Below are 20279 nucleotides of genomic sequence, written 5' to 3'. Positions count from 1 at the left end.
GAAATACAAGTATAAGGTGGGCACAGGCAAACTTTAAAAAGTTTTAAATGAGTCCCAGAATCCTTCTGCTAACATGGCCAGCACCCATTCTCAAAGAGTAGTTTTTTCTGATTTCTGATCAAGAGTACACTTTCAGGACTGGCATACTCATCTTGCTGCCTTGCGCTGGCTGCTCAAACTTCAGCTGCAACTCCTACAGCAGGGGAACATTTCTATTGAACTGATTTATTCTCAGCATAACCCTTGTATGAGATGAGCACAGAAGTCCCCCCATTCTGGAAGCTGTTACTGAACTTGTAAATTGCCAGCAAAAACTGGGAGGAGCAGAAAAATTATGAGGACATGAAACAGAAGCAGCTCCCCCACTATATTCATGGTGTCTCTCCTCACACAGGTTCATCAGCTGATTTAGGCAGTTAAAGCTATTTTAGACAATAATTAAAGTTAGCTGGTTTAGTTAGTTATTAAAGGTGTTAATCATTCCTATGCCCAAAAGGAATCATACATATAATACAATAAGACATACCCAAAAGGGACCCTGAAGCAATGAACAGAAATAGATCAGAATTAAAAAAAAACATTGCTAAAGTACATATCATATAATAAGACATTCATTAAAAAACCATTACAATGTTTTTAATCTTTAAAAAAAAAACTTCAAGGCTAAAATACATCAGTCATCCAACATAACAGGGAACAGCAAAGCCTTTGAGTTCATGAAAACCGTTCACCTAAGAAAAAGAGAAAAAAAATCACCTTGATTCTAAAAGGTGAAGAATTGTCAACAGGCAAGCTTCACTGGCGAGAGCATTTTTCAGTTTCGGGAGCAAAAAAAGCAAATTCAGTCCAAAAATGAATGAGGGAGGCTTCGGAAGAAAAGTAATTATATGTGAACAGTGGTGGGAGAGGAGAAATATTTTGTAACTCGCCTTACCACAAATCATTTCTATCTCTGTGGTTTTGATAAAAGAAAATCAGTCTTCAAAAAAATCTGTCAAGTTTGAACTGGTCTGCCAAATCTGTCTCTATTAAACTGATGACTTTGAGCCTTGGGGTTACTAGCATGAAATAATTGTGAGTGGTACATCTTGATAAAAATAGAATGTCTTTAATTAATAAAATAATATGGAAAATATGATGGTAAATATGCTAAGGGAGATTAGATTGCTCTGCTGGAACAAGTTATTGCAACCAAAAATATTTATTTCACAGTGTTTTACTAATGAATCCCCCCCCCCCCCCCAGGTTGCGGTTTCTTAATTTCTTTTTAACTGTGGAGACTGAGATTGTTAAAAATCAGACAAACACAAGAGATTACCAAGTGTGCCTTGCTGCAGCCAGATTCAGGACCTTGCAGTAATGACTGTCAGGAACATTTCCAGAAAGCCTTAAAATTAAAATTTGTATCTATATATGTAAGAATAAGTACCACTGAACACACTGGTACATACCTATGAATAAACATGCATTCACCTCTAAATCTCTTTCATAGTCATTCTTTCAGACAGCTATCGGTTTTTTAAAGCACAATACCTAATGGAGATTGCTAAAAAGTGGTACCAGGTTTCTACCCATTTTAATAATTTACATACAGCTTCACATAAGCTGAAAAATTAAAGCAATATCCTTAATATAACTATCTAGCGACTAAGGGCCCTTCCACACAGCTATATAATCCAGAATTATCCCAAATATCTGATTGAACTGAAATATCTGAGTCCACCTCGCCATTTAATCCAGTTCAATATGGATTTTATACAGCTGTGTGGAAGGGGGCAGAGGAAGAGGTGGGAAAAAAAGTTGGTTGAGAATTAAAGGCCTTTTAAAGATGAAGTTAACACTTAAATTAGGTATGTCTTGTTTGATAGAACCCACAAGTTCTTGTGAAAACAAATTCCATAATTTAAAAACTCACTCTGTAGATATATTTATTCCATTTAGCACTTTCAGATCCCTGCTGCCAATATTAAAAGGCAAAATCCCCTCTCCATTGTTGATTATCCTTAAGAGAGGTTCTCTACTTGGAATGAACCTTCTTTCTTTCTAACATGCAGCAAATCTAGTGGCAAACCAGTACTGATCTCGTAATGATTTTAGCCATGTCTTCTCCCCATGACTCCTTATAATAATTGTATTTTGGTAACAGTACTAAAACGATCTATTAGGGTTCGCTTCTAACTTACACATCTTACAGTTTTCAATAATAACTTCTGGGGTGAAGAAAGGATTCTGTAACATGAATGTGATCTCCCATATCTATGTTAAAATCCCAGAAGTCAGTTCTTGAAGATGGTGAAATGATTTGATGGGAAGAGTTCAGATTCTGAAGAAGGCTACTTTTAGATACAATGTTAGATAGGCTGAAGAAGTCATCAACAGATGTTGCTGAGATCACTCAGTTTTTGTGATTGGTTGAGAAATGATTTCAAAGCAGGAAATTTCATAAGAATTTTGCTTAAAATGATGCATCGGTTACTTCTCTTTACATTTCATAATGTTATTTCAAGGCAGTCCCTTGGATGTCTTGCGACAGGCAACTTACACAATCAGTTTAAAAGGTAGAATGGTTAACAATAGTCTTCAGAAGAGAAGAGGACACAAGATAAAATACAACTGACTCCCATAAATTGAACCCAATCAAAGAACTGACTCTAAGGCTGCACTGTGTTCCTCGCAATAGAACGAGATGATAAAACAATAAAAGACTATTATCACATGCTCTGTAGAATCAATCCTTAGTGCCCATTACTCACAGAATGACAATTCCCAGGTATTCCTGAGAAGAAACAATGGCTGTAATTATCTAGTAGAAGTTCTGCCTGCAGAAATACAGGTAGCTGAGCCATTTACCATCCCCAAGACCTATCACAAAGCTACAAAAATCCCCCAATCACCACCATTCATGCCTGGACGAGAGGAAAAAATAGCAGGAGCATCTGGCTATGCCACTGTAGCAAGGAAGCAATTATGTCATCTTATGGGGTCAACTGGTGTCCTCTGCAACCCAGTGATTGATGTGATCATTCTGAGTTTTACTACAGGGATATGGTCAAACATTTCTGTCATGCCTTCCCCATCCTCCTCTGGACATGACTGTTAAGGGGAGGTGCTTGCGTGGCTCTATGATAGGTCTCAGAGGCCTGTGGTGAGTATGGAGGTCAGCCTCCCTGATGACAAAAACAAACATATGTAGGCATAGCGTTAATTTACACTTGTGTATTCCATTAACAGGCAGCCATCAAAAATATTTTTTTTGTTACTGCCACCCGACCCACCACTCTCTAATGCAATTTTGGAGCCCACCACTCACAGTGATTGGATTCCTTCTCAAAAAATGGACAACAAATACATCTCTTTAGCAGAATCAATTCAATTGAAGCCCCATAGTTTCAAAGAAAGATACTGCCACAAAAGTCATAATTATGGATTATTATTTTTGCTGCCATTTTTAAAAAGAATTATGTGTCCTAAATATAGTAAGCTCTCCACATTTGTGGTTCTAGTCCAATTCTATAGTGAGTTTCCAGGGGATGTTTACCATAGAGTTTGCCTGGAAGACCTAGAGATTTCGAAGGAAATGCTGACATATATCATGATTGCAAAGACAGAGCTTTAGTCTGTGACCAAGATCATGCTAGACAATTCACATTAAAGAAATTCACATTTTGCTGGTACATCAGCAAGCAGCAACAAAGTAGAAAGGGGAAATGGCAAGACATTGCTTAAGAGATAAGTGAGATCATAATTACAAGGGAAGGGCTTGGGTCTGCTCTAAACAGAGCACAAGAGCACCACTCTGCACTCACATTCATTTCACAGGGGAACATGTCACAATAAAAAGAGAAACAAGAAAAACAAGTAACTTCAACATGAGGATTTCTTCCAGCTGGATTGGGTGTCTTTAATGTTTCAGTATTCTACTCCATTGTTGAGTTATCATATAACAATGATTCTCAATCTGTGGGTCCCCAAGTGTTTTGGGCTACAACTCCCAGAAATCCCAGCCAGTTTACCAGCTGTTAGGATTTCTGAGAGTTGAAGGCCCAAACATCTGGGGACCCACCGGGTGAGAACCACTGCCATATAACATAATATTCAAAAACTGAAAGAGTACAGTCACATACCCAAAACAACATACTATCATCCCTTTGTATCATCAGATTCTGCAACCATGGATTCAACCTTCTAGATTATGAAAATATTTTTGTAAATTCTCCCCTCAAAAAAAAAGAGATTAATTTTGCCATATTATTTGAAGGACACCAATTTACCAGGCCATTGCATATAATGGGTCCTGAGCACCCATAGATTTTGATATCCATTGGGGGGGGGGGGGGGAGATCCTAGAACCAAACCCAAGTAGATGCCGGGGTTCCCAACCCAACTTAGACACAATTTTCTATACATAGACTAAAACAATCAAATTATGAAGAAGAAAGCATGACCAACTTATTCTAAGCAAGAGTTGGGAATCGTGCAATTCTCTGACTGTTTCTGAACAGCAACTTACTATTGAGTAAGCTAGCTAGAGCTGCTGGAAGCTTCTAACAACATCTGAAAAGCCCATGATTCTCATTCCAACTGCAGAATTCCAAAACATAACAAAGCTAATATTCTCTCCAGATAAAAAATGACAATACTGAAAATGAAACTTGGTGCACATCCAATATCAAAACTAAGGTATGCAGGCCACTCTTAACTCTATTGAATTGTTCCAATTTCTCAGAGGATTGTTTTTGAGGACACTGTAAGAGATTACTTACTCAATTCAAATGGCCTCTGCCACCTTTCCCAAGAAACTCAGAACAAGTGTGCACTCATCTAGGAAGGAGCTATTCACAGTGTTGAACCCTGTCTCCAAGATAGGGTTCAGTCCTCAAAAGTTAACATTAAAACCCAATAGGGATTAACCACTCCAGTGAGATAAATATAATCAGCCATTACTGAGTGCAAACACATGTGTGCATGTGCCTTATTCTACACTCCCCAGTAGCCCCACTAGAGGAAGAAGGCCTGGGGGAAAAACCCCAGAAAAATTGGGAAACAACTTGGAAAAACAGACTAAACTTGTTTTTTTCCCTCAATTTTTCTGGTTTTTTCTCAGTCCTTCCCATCTTTAAGCCCCACCAAGTCATTTTATATCATATTTACTGCTGGATGAAGAAAAAGGACTAGGGATGAAGGACAAGTAAGAACTGCATAAGAAACACGGTTCTATTTTATACAGTTTTCTCAGTATTTAACTGGCAAATATTGTATTTAGGTATATTTAAGATTTAAGCACCATGAATACTCAAAAAATCTATCACAGCATAAGATTTTTTAGATACACAGAGATTTTTTTACATATAGACAGTTAATAAAGTGGATGTATTTTTATGGGCATTATAGCTGTAATAGAAAATGTGGTGCCGAGAACAGAAATACCACAGAGAGAATAGAGATACATGCTTGCACCACACAAACACACACACACACACCAAAAAAAGAGCAGTTTAACATGTTTCAGCAAGTTGTGTTTCTCCAAGTTTCTCCCACCATCTTCTTAGGATGATGCTGATAAATATATATATTTAACTAGGTAGACAACAAAAGTGAAAGGGACAGTATAAAAAAAACTTTGTAAAAGGGAGCTTCAGTCTCACAAGCTTTGTTAACTGTGGTAAGTCTGCATTCATTGTAAAGCTAGGGTGCATAAAATTCATATTTTTAAATATAAAATGTAGATGTTTACTTTTTGAATTTAAAAAAATATCATACATAAAATACTAAGGCATGTATCCTATTATTAGTCCCAACTAGACCTACTGACTCTATTCTTATTTGAGTTCTACTACTTCAAAGTGTCTACTCTGCTTGGTGTAATCAGTAGGCATGTGTGTCCATAGCGGAAATAGTCATAAGTCATATGTTCTTTGTTTGCTTGATACTTACGACACGTATTCTGATGCGCAAAGACGCTGCACGCCAAATATTAAGAAATTGAATATTTTCATTGCTTTGATTCTTAAGTTTCAATTCTTTTGTAATTTGCTGTGATGCAGTTAAAATTCATACAACTTTGGTAAAGTGCTTTAAAACCAATTCTTTTACCTTAGAGTTTTGCCCCATTGTCGCCATAAGGAAAATGCTGTGGGCGTGGCTAAACTTAATGGAGATTGAGAATACAGCCACTTTAAATGTCATTTTGGAAAGTGAGGCCCCCAGTGGCAGATAGTGCAAAAGGCCCTGCCATCAACTACATTTCCCAGAATGCAATGCTGCTCAGGACGTAAATGAGGGCTGAAGGACCCAAATGAAGGCTGGCTGCAGCAGTCGCCATTTAGAGTTAATATAATAATAAAATTATTGAATCTGCAAAGAGGACTAAAGTAAGTAAATAATAGTATAAATCTGTGCAAAGTTGAAGTTATGTGGTTTTGTGTCATAAAGACAGACATTCAAGGGGATTGCTGTTGTTGCATTTTAGAGGAAAATTGTTTTAAAAATCCCCAAAAATCTGTAGATGTGTGAATCTTTCTGAAACTTCTGGCGATTGATGCCTTGATTTTCTTGTGCATTGTGTATAGAATTCAAGTACATAGCTCTTGTAGTTTTTTTAAAAAAAATGTTATTAATGAAAACCTTGAAAATTCCCAAAAAAATTGTGGATAAGTGAAACGTTCTGAAATTTGGTGGGCTAAAAGTGGTAAATGTGTTATACCATTGTAGCAAGCCTCACCCCAAAAAGCTTTAAAAATGAGGGAGATGGGAGCCTCTAAATTTTCCCCAACAGTGATAATTATTGCGGTAATGTGCATGCGCAATCACCATTAACAAAATAGTAACAAAATTTCATTAGTCTGGTTAGAGTTCTGAAATTTTCACCACCAAAACTTTAGAAACATTTTAGAAATGAAACACCATCGCCCCTAGTTTTTCAAGTACTTTAGAGCCATTTTTATGGATCACACAGGCCTAGTAAGCAGGTCTAAACTTCTTCCTCATTTAAAGTAACAGTTTTAAGTCTGACAACTATTGTAGCTAAAACTACACTTAAAATAGTCATAAAAATACATTATTATAAATCAACTGAATTAATTGAAGGACTTATCCAACTCACCTAGTTACTTGTCATTCAATGTGGTCATTCACTTCACAAAAAGGCTCTACTCCAGGGTTGAGGAAAGTAAATCTCATGCATTGTATATAGCTCATAAGGCTATTTTTACCCACATCTCACTGAATTCCTCAAATCCTCATTTTTATTTAAAGTGCCACCCAGTGCCTTAGGGAGCAATTTTGTCATGCACTGATGGGGGGCAGCTTTATGTCCAGGAGTCAGACCAGGAAGTATTTTGAAAGCATCTTTTAGGCATCATTGGCCTAAAATGGCCAGAGGGGACATGGGGGAATAGCACGGTAAGACATCGATAAGTCTGCTTTCATGCAGGATCAAAAGAGTTGGAGGAACGGTTTAAGGCAGAGAGACAATACAGAAAAGCAAATGGAAATTCCCCACACCTTGACACACACAAAAACTTGTCACCATGTCATCGATGCTGCTAACTGTTCTACTGAATTACAAATTAAAATGGTTTGGTTATCAGTTTTGTGCTATTACAGCTGATGTCTCCAATGTCAGTGCAGATGTGAATCCATTTTATATTTTGGCTGGCTTTAAAGAAGTTGTCCAAAATGCTGGGCCCATTAGGGAATTCAGCACCCTGGAGAGCTCCCTTAAAGTCTGATAAAGGTCTTTAATTGATTCACCTTATCTCACACACACATATACAGTAGAGTCTCACTTATCCAAACTAAACAGGCCAGCAGAAGCTTGGATAAGCGAAGATCTTGGATAATAAGGAGGGATTACGGAAAAGCCTATTAAACATCAAATTAGGTTATGATTTTACAAATTAAGCACCAAAACATCATGTTATACAACAAATTTGACAGAAAATGTAGTTCAATATGCCGTAATGTTCTGTTGTAATTACTGTATTTACAAATTTAGCACCAAGATATCACGATATATTGAAAACATTGACGACAAAAATGGCTTGGATAATCCAGAGGCTTGGATACGCGAGGCTTGGATAAGTGAGACTGTACTGTAGTGGCATGGGTGCACCATTAGGCATTGTTCAAGAACCATGTGAAGTCATATCAGGGGAGACCTTTATTTTAAAATGTGAATTAAACCAAGATGTCGTCTATGTGATTTCAATCAATGTTAGTTAACCACCCCAACATCCTCATTACAGTAAAATAGCGTTTCCCAAATCTGTTTTCTTAGATATGCTAGACTATAACTCCCATCTTCCCTAGTAAGCATGTCCAAAAATGCTGGGATGATGGAAGTTGCAATTCAAGGCAGGATACTGTAAGATAGATATATGCTCAAGAAGTTCAAGAAGATGAAATCAAATATTCATCATTGTTAGCATCAATACAGTAAAGCGAAACATATGGCCCTTCAAAGATTGTAGGGTTGTGACTCCCAGCATTCCTCACCACTGGCTATTTCAGATGGGATTGAGGTCCCACAACATCTGGAGCTTGACTCCTTCTCCCATCCTACAGAAAAATGATGCCCTTAACTTGTGAATACATAGTTACCAGAATCACAACAGTGACACTCCAAATGCTATGCAGATTGAGCATTCCTTATCCAAAATATCACTATCACAGTCACCCAAGTGGATCATTTTTTGTTTCAGAGTACAAATTGAATAGTCCTTATCTGAAACTAGGGAGCCCCTGGTGGTGCAGCGTGTTAAAGCGCTGAGCTGCTGAAGTTGCGGACTGAAATCCAATCCAGGGAGCAGAATGAGCGCCCGCTGTTAGCCCCAGCTTCTGCCAACCTAGCAGTTGGAAAACATTCAAATGTGAGTAGATCAATAGGTACCACTCTGGTGTGAAGGTAATGGCGTTCCATGCAATCATGCCGGCCACATGACCTTGGAGGTGTCTACGGACAACACTGGCTCTTCAGCTTAGAAATGGAGATGAACCCCCAGAGTCGGACACGACTGGACATTAAGTCGGGGAAAAATCTTTACCTTTTAAACCTATCTGAAATTGGTTGGGACCAAAAGTGTTTTAGGTCTGGAATTTGAGGAGGTTTGGAATATATGCATTTACACATATATACATAATGAGTAATTTGGAGATGAGACCCAAGTCTACATATGAAATTCTCTTATGCTTCGTATACATGTTTCATATACAAAAGTAGTTTTATACAACTTTAAAAACATGTGCATGAAACAATGTTTTTATACATTGAACCACTGGAAAGCATAGCATCTCAGTCATCCCTGTGGATCCAGAAAAGCAAGATTCAAATAATCCCTTGGGCCATGAAGCTCACAGAGATGACCCTGGGTGAGTCACTCACTCTCTCTCTCTCAGCAAGGTACCTGAGAGTATTGTTATGAGAACAAAATCTGTAGGAGCAAAAATTATGTGCACTATCCTTGGGGAAAGGATTAAATTTATTAAAAAAAATAAAGTCAGTGGTATTTTATGTTAGTTGAGCCTGGCACCGAGATTCATCTCCAAAACCGCACTCTGACTAAGGCTGTGTCATACGCCAAAGACATTTTACAATCTATGCTCAACACTGAGGTTTATGTAATAATTTTGCTGTTCTCTGAGACTGCAATCAGTTTCCCTACATATCCAAAACGTCAGGCTGAACTTAAAAAAAAAACCCTCAGGAATGCAAATATTAATATTAGATTACAGGTTGTTTTTATCAAGAGGCAGAAAGAGAAATAATTGAAGCCTGGAATGTAGTAGACTGAGGTCACAGATAAACAGAGGAAAGGAACACAAAAACATTTTACAAATTACATTGGCACTTGAGTAAACAAAGATAGATATCTGAACATTTGTACAATTCAGTCCCTCATAGATCCACCCAAAGCTCTTTCCCATTGTGCTCAACTACGCTTACTTTCAGGTAAGTATGCAAGGGATTTCAGTCTCAATAATAGAAGCAGATCTTTGCTATCCTTTAAAACACACATTAAAATTTTGGCTTTCCTCTTTTTCTTTTTTTGCTCTATCAACTTTGCTGGACAGGCCACGTCCCCTTAATGCTTGATCATCATTTCCTAAAGCAGCTTTATACTTTAAAGTGTTCCCTCACTTATTGCCAGGGTTACGTTCCAGGACCAACAGCAATAAATGAAAATCCACGAAGTAGGGACACTGTATTTATTTTAATATTTATACATTATTTTAATAGTTAGGTGGACTTTCTCCCCCTTGCAAGCCCCGGGGAGCCAGTGAAGCCTTCCCTACCACCACCGGCGGGGCCCCTTGCTCCATGCCCGCCATGTTGCTCTGGCTGCCTCTGCTCCTGCAGCCAAGGAAGAAGGAATGCTGCTCCGCCCAATTAGTGAGGGAGGGTGGGTGAGAGAGTGAGAAAGTGAGGGTGGGTGGCAGTAGCAGTAGCTCCTGCTTCTGTCACGGCTCCAGCCGGGCCACACTGGGAAACGTGGAGGACTCAGGAGAGAGGGCAGGACTCGTGGAGGACTCCACCCCCTCTTCTTCCATGTTTCCCGGCGTGGCCCAGCTGAAGCAGCCCACCATCACTCTCTCACCCAGCCTCCCTTGCTTGCTCACTCACTCACTGGGCGGAGCGATGTTCCTTCTTCCCTATCTGCAGGAGCAGAGGCAGCCAGAGCAACATGGTGGGCACGGAGCAAGGGGGCAGTCCTGAGGAGGAGAAGCAGCAATGGGGTAAATATGTAAATAAATAAATAATAATTTTTTCCGCGACACAGCGAGGGAGCGAAAAGTGAAGTGCGAAGTAGCGAGGGAACACTGTATTCTCTGCTCAAGAAGGGAAAATGCAGTGTTGGTGGTTAACAAAAGAGATTTAAAGATGGGCTTGAAGCTAACCTTACACAGTGTGGTTTAAACACCAATAATAATAATAATAATAATAATAATAATAATAATAATAATAATAATAACTTTATTTTTATATCCCGCCCCATCTCCCCGAAGGGACTCGGGGAGGCTTACATGGGGCCTTGCCCGATAAAACAATCAAATATCAAAACACAGCAATAAAACAATTATCCAATAAAAACATCAATTACAGTAAAAACTATCGTTAAAATTGACATAAAACATACAATATTAACACAGGAGACTAATTCATAGAACCCAGGCAAAGTGCAGAATGTGCCAAAATGGGCCGAAATGGGGAAGGTAATTTCACAGTAGAAATGGACAAAATGGACAAAATGCAATATAACATTGGCAACAGCTTGAGAATGGGGCTATTATAAAATGGGCAGATAGATCAGTCCGACAACAAATTAAGTGTCAAAGGCCTTTTGAAAGAGCCTTTGAAGGAGAGGAGGGTAGGGGCCTGCCTGATCTGGGAAGCCCTGGCCCTCTAGCGCTCTTAACTGGAAATCAGTTGGGATCAACAGTGCTGTGGATTATGAGGAGGAAGGTGTGCCAGGCAAACCCTTGACATGACCTCCTTCTACCTGGAAACCTATGTTCTCATTGCAAAAGACCTTGTGGATGAAGAATAGAGTTCTACATTCACTTACTGACCCACCAAGACTCTACCTTAGAAGACAATCAGCATTGGACACAAATGATCACCTATAGTAGTCGTAACATCTGGAATTTCTTTACAGAGATTGATAAGCCTTACAATCTCTATTGTTGCATGAATAATGCAGTCCTTTAGCTATTCCGACTTTTTCCCTTCTTTAATCCAAGGTAAAACGTAAAGGTTTTACCCTGACATTAAGTCCAGTTGTGTCCGACTCTGGTTGGTGTTCATCTCCATTTCTAAGCCAAAAAGCTGGTGTTGTCCATAGATACCTCCAAGGTCATGTGGCCGGCATGACTGCATGGAGTGCCATTACCTTCCTGCTGGAGCGGTACCTATTGATCTACTCACATTTGCATGTTTCCAAACTGCTTGGTTGGCAGAAGCTGGGCCTAACAGCAGGCGCTCACTCTGCTCCCTGGATTCAAACCTGAAACATTTCGGTCCGCAAGATCAGCAGCTAAGCGCTTTAACACGCTGTGCCACCAGGGTCTCTTTTTAATTTTACCAAGGACTGTGGTAAAATGGACTTTGGCCTAGGAGTCTTCTCTGACATGCCTTGAAAATAGAGTTCTTTGTAACAACATTTCCCTAAATGATTTGTGCATGTTGGAAGATGTGTGCCTGGCATGCAAAGGCCTGCTGGGCGGCAAACCGTTGAGGCAAACTCAGCTCTTTAACAAGCTTTGGCTAGAAAAACACATGGAAATGGCAGCTCGTCTCCGGATGTCCAACTTCAGATCAAGAAAGACTCTATCTCCACCCAGTGAGGACTAGAAAGAGAAGCCCTGGCCAATTATTCTTAAGATTATCCAGAAATACTAATGTTAACCGGTACGTGCCAAAACAAGCAGCCGCCGTGTAAAAATTGCATTCAGATTGCACAACCTTCCTTGGTACAAAAAGGCTGATTCTTTCTTTGTTGAGTCTGGATCTACATTGTCATATAATGCAAACTGAATCAGTGTAGACTCATATAACTAGAACGAAGGTGTAATATTGTATTATATTATATAGAATCATAGAATCCTAGAGTTGAAAGAGACCTCATGGGCCATGGAGGCTTTTAAACAGAGGCTGGATGGCCATCTGTCGGGGGTGCTTTGAATGCTATTTCCTGCTTCTTGGCAGGAAGTTGGACTGGATGGCCCATGAGGTCTCTTCTTACTCTATTATTCTATTATTCTATCCAATCCAACCCCCTGCTAAAAATCAGGAAATCGCATTCAAAGCACCCTGACAGATGGCCATCTATTTCAAAACTTCAAAAAGAGTCTCCACCACACTCTGAGGCAGAGAGTTCCACTGCTGAACATCTCTCACAGTGAGGAAGTTCTTCCTAATGTTCAGGTTGAATCTCCTTTCCTGTAGTTTGAAGCTATTGCTCCACGTCCTAGTCTCCAGGGCAACAGAAAACAAGCTTACTCTCTCTTCCTTATGACTTCCCCTCACATATTTATACATGGCTATCATGTCTCCGCTCAGCCTTCTCTTCTGCAAGCTAAACATACCCACTTCTTTAAGAATGTGCCTCATAGAGCATTCTGCAGGCTAAACAGGCCCGGCTCCTTCAGCCGCTCCTCATAGGGCTTGTTCTCCAGACCCTTGATCATTTTATTCTCCCTCCTCTGGACACATTCCAGCTTGTCAACATCAAATGTTTATATGCAACAGCTGTCGATTATATACTTCCAGACTATTCTATGATGTACAGTAGAGTCTCGCTTATCCAACGTTCTGGATTATCCAACGCATTTTTGTAGTCAACGTTTTCAATACATAGTGATATTTTGGTGCTAAATTCGTAAATACAGTAATTACTACTTAGCATTACTGCATATTAAACTACTTTTTCTGTCAAATTTGTTGTATAACATGATGTTTTGGTGCTTAATTTGTAAAATCATAACCTAATTTGATGTTTTCCTTAATCCCTAATTATCCAACATATTCGCTTATCCAACGTTCTGCTGGCCCGTTTATGTTGGATAAGTGAGACTCTACTGTACTTAATAAAATGATATTTTTTAAAGTGTAGATTCCTCTAATGCGGTTTAAATTGCATTGTATGCATTCTATGGCTGAGCCTGGCCCTTCCATCCCAAAAGCATGTCAGGACCTGCAGCTTCGGACTGCATTATACAGTAGAGTCTCACTTATCCAACATAAATGGGCCGGCAGAACATTGGATAAGTGAATATGTTGGATAATAAGGAGAGATTAAGGAGACGCCTATTAAACATCAAATTAGGTTATGATTTTACAAATTAAGCACCAAAACATCATGTTATACAACACATTTGACAGAAAAAGCAGTTCAATACACAGTAATGCTATGTAGTAATTACTGTATTTATGAATTTAGCACCAAAATATCACGATATATTGAAAACATTGACTACAAAAATGCGTTGGATAATCCAGAACGTTGGATAAGCGAGCGTTGGATAAGTGAGACTCTACTGTATAGTAGTATGCATAGATCTCTACACTGACCATACAATACAGCTCAACGTGTATGCTGTGGCGGTGTAGATCCAGGCTTTGATAGCATCTGTTAACACAGCTCACAAGCCGACAAACTTCAGTCTGGAGAGCAAGTTTATCTCTAACTCCGACCCGAGGTTGCAAAACCAAGCGTCTCCAAAGAGCTGGGGCAAAGCGCTTCCTCCTTTCGCTCCCCTTCCTCTCAGCTCAAAAAACCCGGGTTCATCCCTTCCAAAAGCCCCACAAGCATCGCCTTACGGTCCCCACTGGACTCTGCCTGGCTCGCCGGGTCCGCCGTCCTGCTTTCCCCTTTCGGAGCCTCCTCCGGCTCTTTTTCCCCCCGATTTTTCAGTGGAGCCGGACGGGATGAGTTCCCATTCGCATTTGGAAGCGAGGAGGGTGGAGTCCAGCAAGCTCCGGATTTTAAGGTAGCGCCGGAGAGAGCCCTTGCTCCGTCAGGAAAAAGGCGGGAAGGAAGGAGAGACCGGCTCTTGCAGCTGCCACGTCATTAGAAACCGTCCTTTTCTGAGGAACGGATCAGCTTTGACTCACTTTGGGAGGAATGAATGGCCTTTGGGTCCAAAAGCAGCGCCACTGGAGTTGCCAAACTGGCCTGTCCCTTTAAGGAAGAGCTTTCCAAACAGTTCCTGTTGGGGACATGCTTTTCAGATAGGCATCAGTTTGCGACAGTCATTCAGTTTTACTAGCAAAGCCTCCGGTGGCCTAGGGGATAAAAGCCTCGTGACTTGAAGGTTGGGTTGCTGACCTGAAGGCTGCCAGGTTCGAATCCCACCCGGGGAGAATGCGGATGAGCTCCCTCTATCAGCTCCAGCTCCATGCGGGGACATGAGAGAAGCCTCCCACAAAGATGGTAAAACATCCGGGGCGTCCCCTGGGCAACATCACCAAAATAGCACCAAAATATCACGATATATTGAAAACATTGACTACAAAAATGCGTTGGATAATCCAGAACGTTGGATAAGCGAGCGTTGGATAAGTGAGACTCTACTGTATAGTAGTATGCATAGATCTCTACACTGACCATACAATACAGCTCAACGTGTATGCTGTGGCGGTGTAGATCCAGGCTTTGATAGCATCTGTTAACACAGCTCACAAGCCGACAAACTTCAGTCTGGAGAGCAAGTTTATCTCTAACTCCGACCCGAGGTTGCAAAACCAAGCGTCTCCAAAGAGCTGGGGCAAAGCGCTTCCTCCTTTCTCTCCCGTTCCTCTCAGCTCAAAAAACCCGGGTTCATCCCTTCCAAAAGCCCCACAAGCATTGCCTTACGGTCCCCACTGGACTCTGCCTGGCTCGCCGGGTCCGCCGTCCTGCTTTCCCCTTTCGGAGCCTCCTCCGGCTCTCTTTCCACCCGATTTTTCAGTGGAGCCGGACGGGATGAGTTCCCATTCGCATTTGGAAGCGAGGAGGGTGGAGTCCAGCAAGCTCCGGATTTTAAGGTAGCGCCGGAGAGAGCCCTTGCTCCGTCAGGAAAAAGGCGGGAAGGAAGGAGAGACCGGCTCTTGCAGCTGCCACGTCATTGGAAACCGTCCTTTTCTGAGGAACGGATCAGCTTTGACTTACTTTGGGAGGAATGAATGGCCTTTGGGTCCAAAAGCAGCGCCACTGGAGTTGCCAAACTGGCCTGTCCCTTTAAGGCAGAGCTTCCCAAACATTTCCTGTTGGGGACATGCTTTTCAGATAGGCATCAGTTTGCGACAGTCATTCAGTTTTACTAGCAAAGCCTACGATGGCCTAGGGGATAAAAGCTTTGAAGGTTGGGTTGCTGACCTGAAGGCTGCCAGGTTCGAATCCCACCCAGGGAGAGTGCGGATGAGCTCCTTCTATCAGCTCCAGCTCCATGCGGGGACATGAGAGAAGCCTCCCACAAAGATGGTAAAACATCCGGGGCGTCCCCTGGGCAACATCCTTGCAGACGGCCAATTCTCTCACTCCAGAAGCAACTCCGGTTACTCCTGACACACACACACACAAAAAAACTAGCAAAGTACAGTAGAGTCTCACTTATCCAACATAAACGGGCCGGCAGAATGTTGGATAAGTGAATATGTTGGATAATAAGGAGGCATTAAGGAAAAGCCTATTAAACATCAAATTAGGTTATGATTTTACAAATTAAGCACCAAAACATCATGTTATACAACAAATTTGACAGAAAACATAGTTCAATACGCAGTAATGCTATGTAGTAATTACTGTATTTGTGCATTTAGCACCAAAATATCATGATGTATTGAAAACATTGACAACAAAAATGCGTTGGATAATCCAGAACGTTGGATAAGCGAGTGTTGGATAAGTGAGACTCTACTGTAGATGTTAGCCTAGACAGGCAAACTCAAGCCCTCCAGGTGTTTTGGACTTCAACTCCCAGAAATCCCAGCCATCTTATTTTATTGGAGGAGGCAAATCCCACCTCTTCCAAGGTGAACTAAACCACTTAAATTGGGCTCTACAGGCCAATGGATGCTCCACTACAGACATCAGAAGAACTGCAAGGCCAAGAACAAGCCATGAGGGTCAAGACAAAGATCACCCATTTTTTTAATACAGTAGAGTCTCACTTATCCAACATTCGCTTATCCAACGTTCTGGTTTATCCAACGTATTTTAGTAGTCAATGTTTTCAAAACATCATGATATTTTGGTGCTAAATTCGTCAATACAGTAATTACAACATAACATTACTGCATATTGAACTACAGTAGAGTCTCACTTATCCAACGTTCTGGATTATCCAACACATTTTTGTAGTCAATGTTTTCAATATATTGTGATATTTTGGTGCTAAATTCATAAATACAGTAATTACTACATAGCATTACTGCATATTGAACTACCTTTTCTGTCAAATTTGTTGTATAACATGATGTTTTGGTGCTTAATTTGTAAAATCATAACCTAATTTGATGTTTAATAGGCTTCTCCTTAATCTCTCCTTATTATCCAACATATTCGCTTATCCAACGTTCTGCTGGCCCGTTTATGTTGGATAAGCACTTTATCAGTCACCTCGTGTTTCCAATATTTATATGGTGCACCTTACCCAGTCTATTTTTACAACCTCTCCATTTTAATCCATGTTTTTATTAGTTCTTGTCATTTGTTTTTAATGGCTAATGTTTAAATTTTTATAATTGTGCATGTCTTTTGTCTATTGTTGTGTTTTATATTGCTATTGTTTTTATTCGGGCTTGGCCCCATGTAAGCCGCCCTGAGTCCCCTTTGGGGAGATAGAGGTGGGGTATTAAAATAAAGTTATTATTATTATTATTATTATTATTATTATTATTATTATTATTATTAAGTGAGAGACTACTGTATCTGGTAAAAAAAAAGGATTGGCCCCTGGTGGCACAATGTGTTAAAGCGCTGAGCTGCTGAACTTGCAGACCAAAAGGTCCCAGGTTCAAATCCCGGGAGCTGAATGAGCACCCGCTGTTAGCCCCAGCTCCTGCCAACCTAGCAGTTCGAAAACATGCAAATGTGAGTAGATCAATAGGTACCGCTCCGGCGGGAAGGTAACGGCGCTCCATTTAGTCATGCCGGCCACATGACCTGGAGATGTCTATGGACAACGCTGGCTCTTAGGCTTAGAAATGGAGATGAGCACCAACCCCCAGAGTCGGTCACGACTGGACTTAACATCAGGGGAAACCTTTACCTTTTAAAAAAAAGGATTAAATAAAATATATGGAAGAATGAAGGAGCCTCCAGTGGCTCAGTGCGTTAAAGCGCTGAGCTGCTGAACTTGCAGACCAAATGACCTTGGAGATTTCTATGGACAACGCCGGCTCTTTGGCTTAAAAATGGAGATGAGCACCAACCCCCAGAGTCGGTCTTAACTGGACTTAACGTCAGGGGAAACCTTTACCTTTTTTTAAAAAGATTAAATAAAATATATGGAAGAATGATAGAAGATAAGGAGTCTATGTATAGAATAATGGAAAACAAGTAGGAAAAGGAAGGGGGCCTAGGAAAAGAAAAGATAGAAAAGATAGTCAATGGTTTAAATAAAATAAAAATAGACAAATATAAGAAATTAGAACTGAAAATAATTACGAAATGGTACAGAACACCAATTCAGCTGGCACACATGATTCAGGGGTTAAATCCCAAATGTTGGCATTGTGGGAGTAGGGAGTCATGGTACTCTCGTCTATGGTGGGAATCTGAAGAGATAAAAAAAAATTGGAACCAAATTCTAACCCAGGTTGAATTACATACTAAAACCAAATTTGATATAAATATGCAAATTCTGTTAATAGGGATATATGGGGACAGAAGAATTAAGGACCAAGACCAAGAATGAATGATCATGTTTAGAGCCGCACACACAGTAATAGTGTGGGGATGGAAGGATAAAAAGAAATGGACACTTGAAAAATGGTATGAATATATGTGGAATCAAATACAACTGGATATTATGGACATTATAAGAAACAAAAAAAATGGTCAGACAAAGTAAGTAAGTAACTTTATTCTTATACCCCGCCACCATCTCCCGACAGGGACTCGGGGCGGCTAACAAAACAAATACAACAGTTAAAACACATTACAGTAAATAAAACCACATTAAAATCGACACTATAAAACAATACATTACAATGATCATAAAACTCATTTAAAAGCATAAAATGAGTACAGAAATAGTAAAATGGAATGAACCACCAGGTTAATTTAGGGAGATAGAATGGAGGGGACATTTGAACTAAAGTGCAGTAATATTGTTATAAAGTGCTGTGGGACAAACGACAAGATGGAAAAAAGATTTAATCGTTTACAGGGGATGGGCATCCAGTTAATTATAAAGTGGGAACAGTGCGTGAGAAACAGAAGAAAATTAAAGAAATATGGACTCCATTTAGCAGATGGCTACAGATTGTTAAACCATATGACGAAAGTTGGAAGAAAAAATTGGAAAGAATGGAAAGAAGGCTCATGTAACAAGAAAATAAGGTTTAAGTTGCCAGCAGGGAAGGGGGATGGGTTGGCTGTGGGGGAGGGAGAAGGGAATGGAAAAGGAAAATGTAACTATTATTATGTATTATAAAATAATAATGATTAATAAAAATTCCCTTGGGGGGGAGACAAAGATCACCCAGAGGAAAAGTGTTCTTACCAGACCTCAAGGGAACCACTGACCGCATAGGGAAGGTGATGAAGAAACACAACCTACAAACTATCTACAGACCCACTAAGAAAATCCAACAAATGCTATGGTCAGCGAAGGACAAGAGGGATCCTCTCACCTCTGCAGGAGTCTACCGTATACCATTCAGCTGTGGACAAGTCTACATAGGGACCACCAAACGCAGGATTGCCCAAACAAGAGTCAAAGAACATGAAAGGCACTGCAGACTAACTCAACCAGAGAAGTCAGCCATAGCACTTGATGAACCATCCCGGACACAGTATATTATTTGAGAACACAGAAATGTTGGACTACTCTAACAACCACCATGTCAGACAACACAGAGAAGCCACTGAAATCCACAAGCATGTGGTAAATTTCAACAGAAAGGAGGAAACCATGAAAATGAACAAAATCTAAAATCACAACAGTAAATAAGGAACAACACTCTAAAAAGAGAGGACTTACAGACATGAATCAGTCAGGGGCAGCTAACACCTCCAAACAAAGGATTCCCCCAGGCAGGAATGAAGCTTGCAAGGCCATTAATGCTAATCAAGGTGATTAATTACAACATTCACACTGGCATCCAAAGACAAGAGTCCTTTCCCCCACCCTGGACCTTCCACAGATATATAAACCTCCCTTGATTAATTTTCCAATATACCTCACAACCTCTGAGGGTGCTTGTCATAGATGTGGGTGAAACGTCAGGAGATAATGCTTCTGAGACATGTCCACACAGCCCAGAAAATGCACAACAACCCAGTAATTCCGGCCATGAAAGCCTTCTTATCCAGGATTGAATCTTAAATGGCAGTTGTCTTTCTCGTTCATCACAATTCACTGAGGAATAATAATACATCCCAGAGTAGAAAGTGTTGGAAATGACAACCTTCATCAAGCATTCTCTAGCAATCTATTTGTCTATGATCTTGTTGCTTACTGTTTTCTGTATGTATGTTCTGGTGTGCAGTTTCCTTTAATGTATGGTTTCTGAAAAGGTACAAAAGGGGCTTCAGACCACATGCGCTCTCTGTCTTTTTCTCTCCTTTTGACAA

The 20279-nt window shown here is 40.3% G+C and overlaps 1 protein-coding gene across 1 annotated transcript in view; it reads right to left on the bottom strand.

Moving 5' to 3' along the window:
* pla2g4a (phospholipase A2 group IVA) overlaps positions 1–14554 on the bottom strand; it is a 100974-nt gene extending 86420 nt beyond the window's left edge. Inside the window, exon 1 of the mRNA XM_003223419.4 lies at positions 14318–14554. The gene's annotated coding sequence lies outside the window, so the exon portion shown is untranslated. The remainder of the gene's footprint in view (positions 1–14317) is intronic.
* Positions 14555–20279: the final 5725 nt, after the last annotated feature.

Source organism: Anolis carolinensis, chromosome 4 (genome assembly GCF_035594765.1).
Source record: "Anolis carolinensis isolate JA03-04 chromosome 4, rAnoCar3.1.pri, whole genome shotgun sequence".
In the NCBI taxonomy this organism is placed as follows: Eukaryota; Metazoa; Chordata; class Lepidosauria; order Squamata; family Dactyloidae; genus Anolis; species Anolis carolinensis.
The sequence above is the reverse complement of the archived record's forward strand: the minus strand, read 5'-3'. Positions and strand labels throughout refer to the sequence as shown.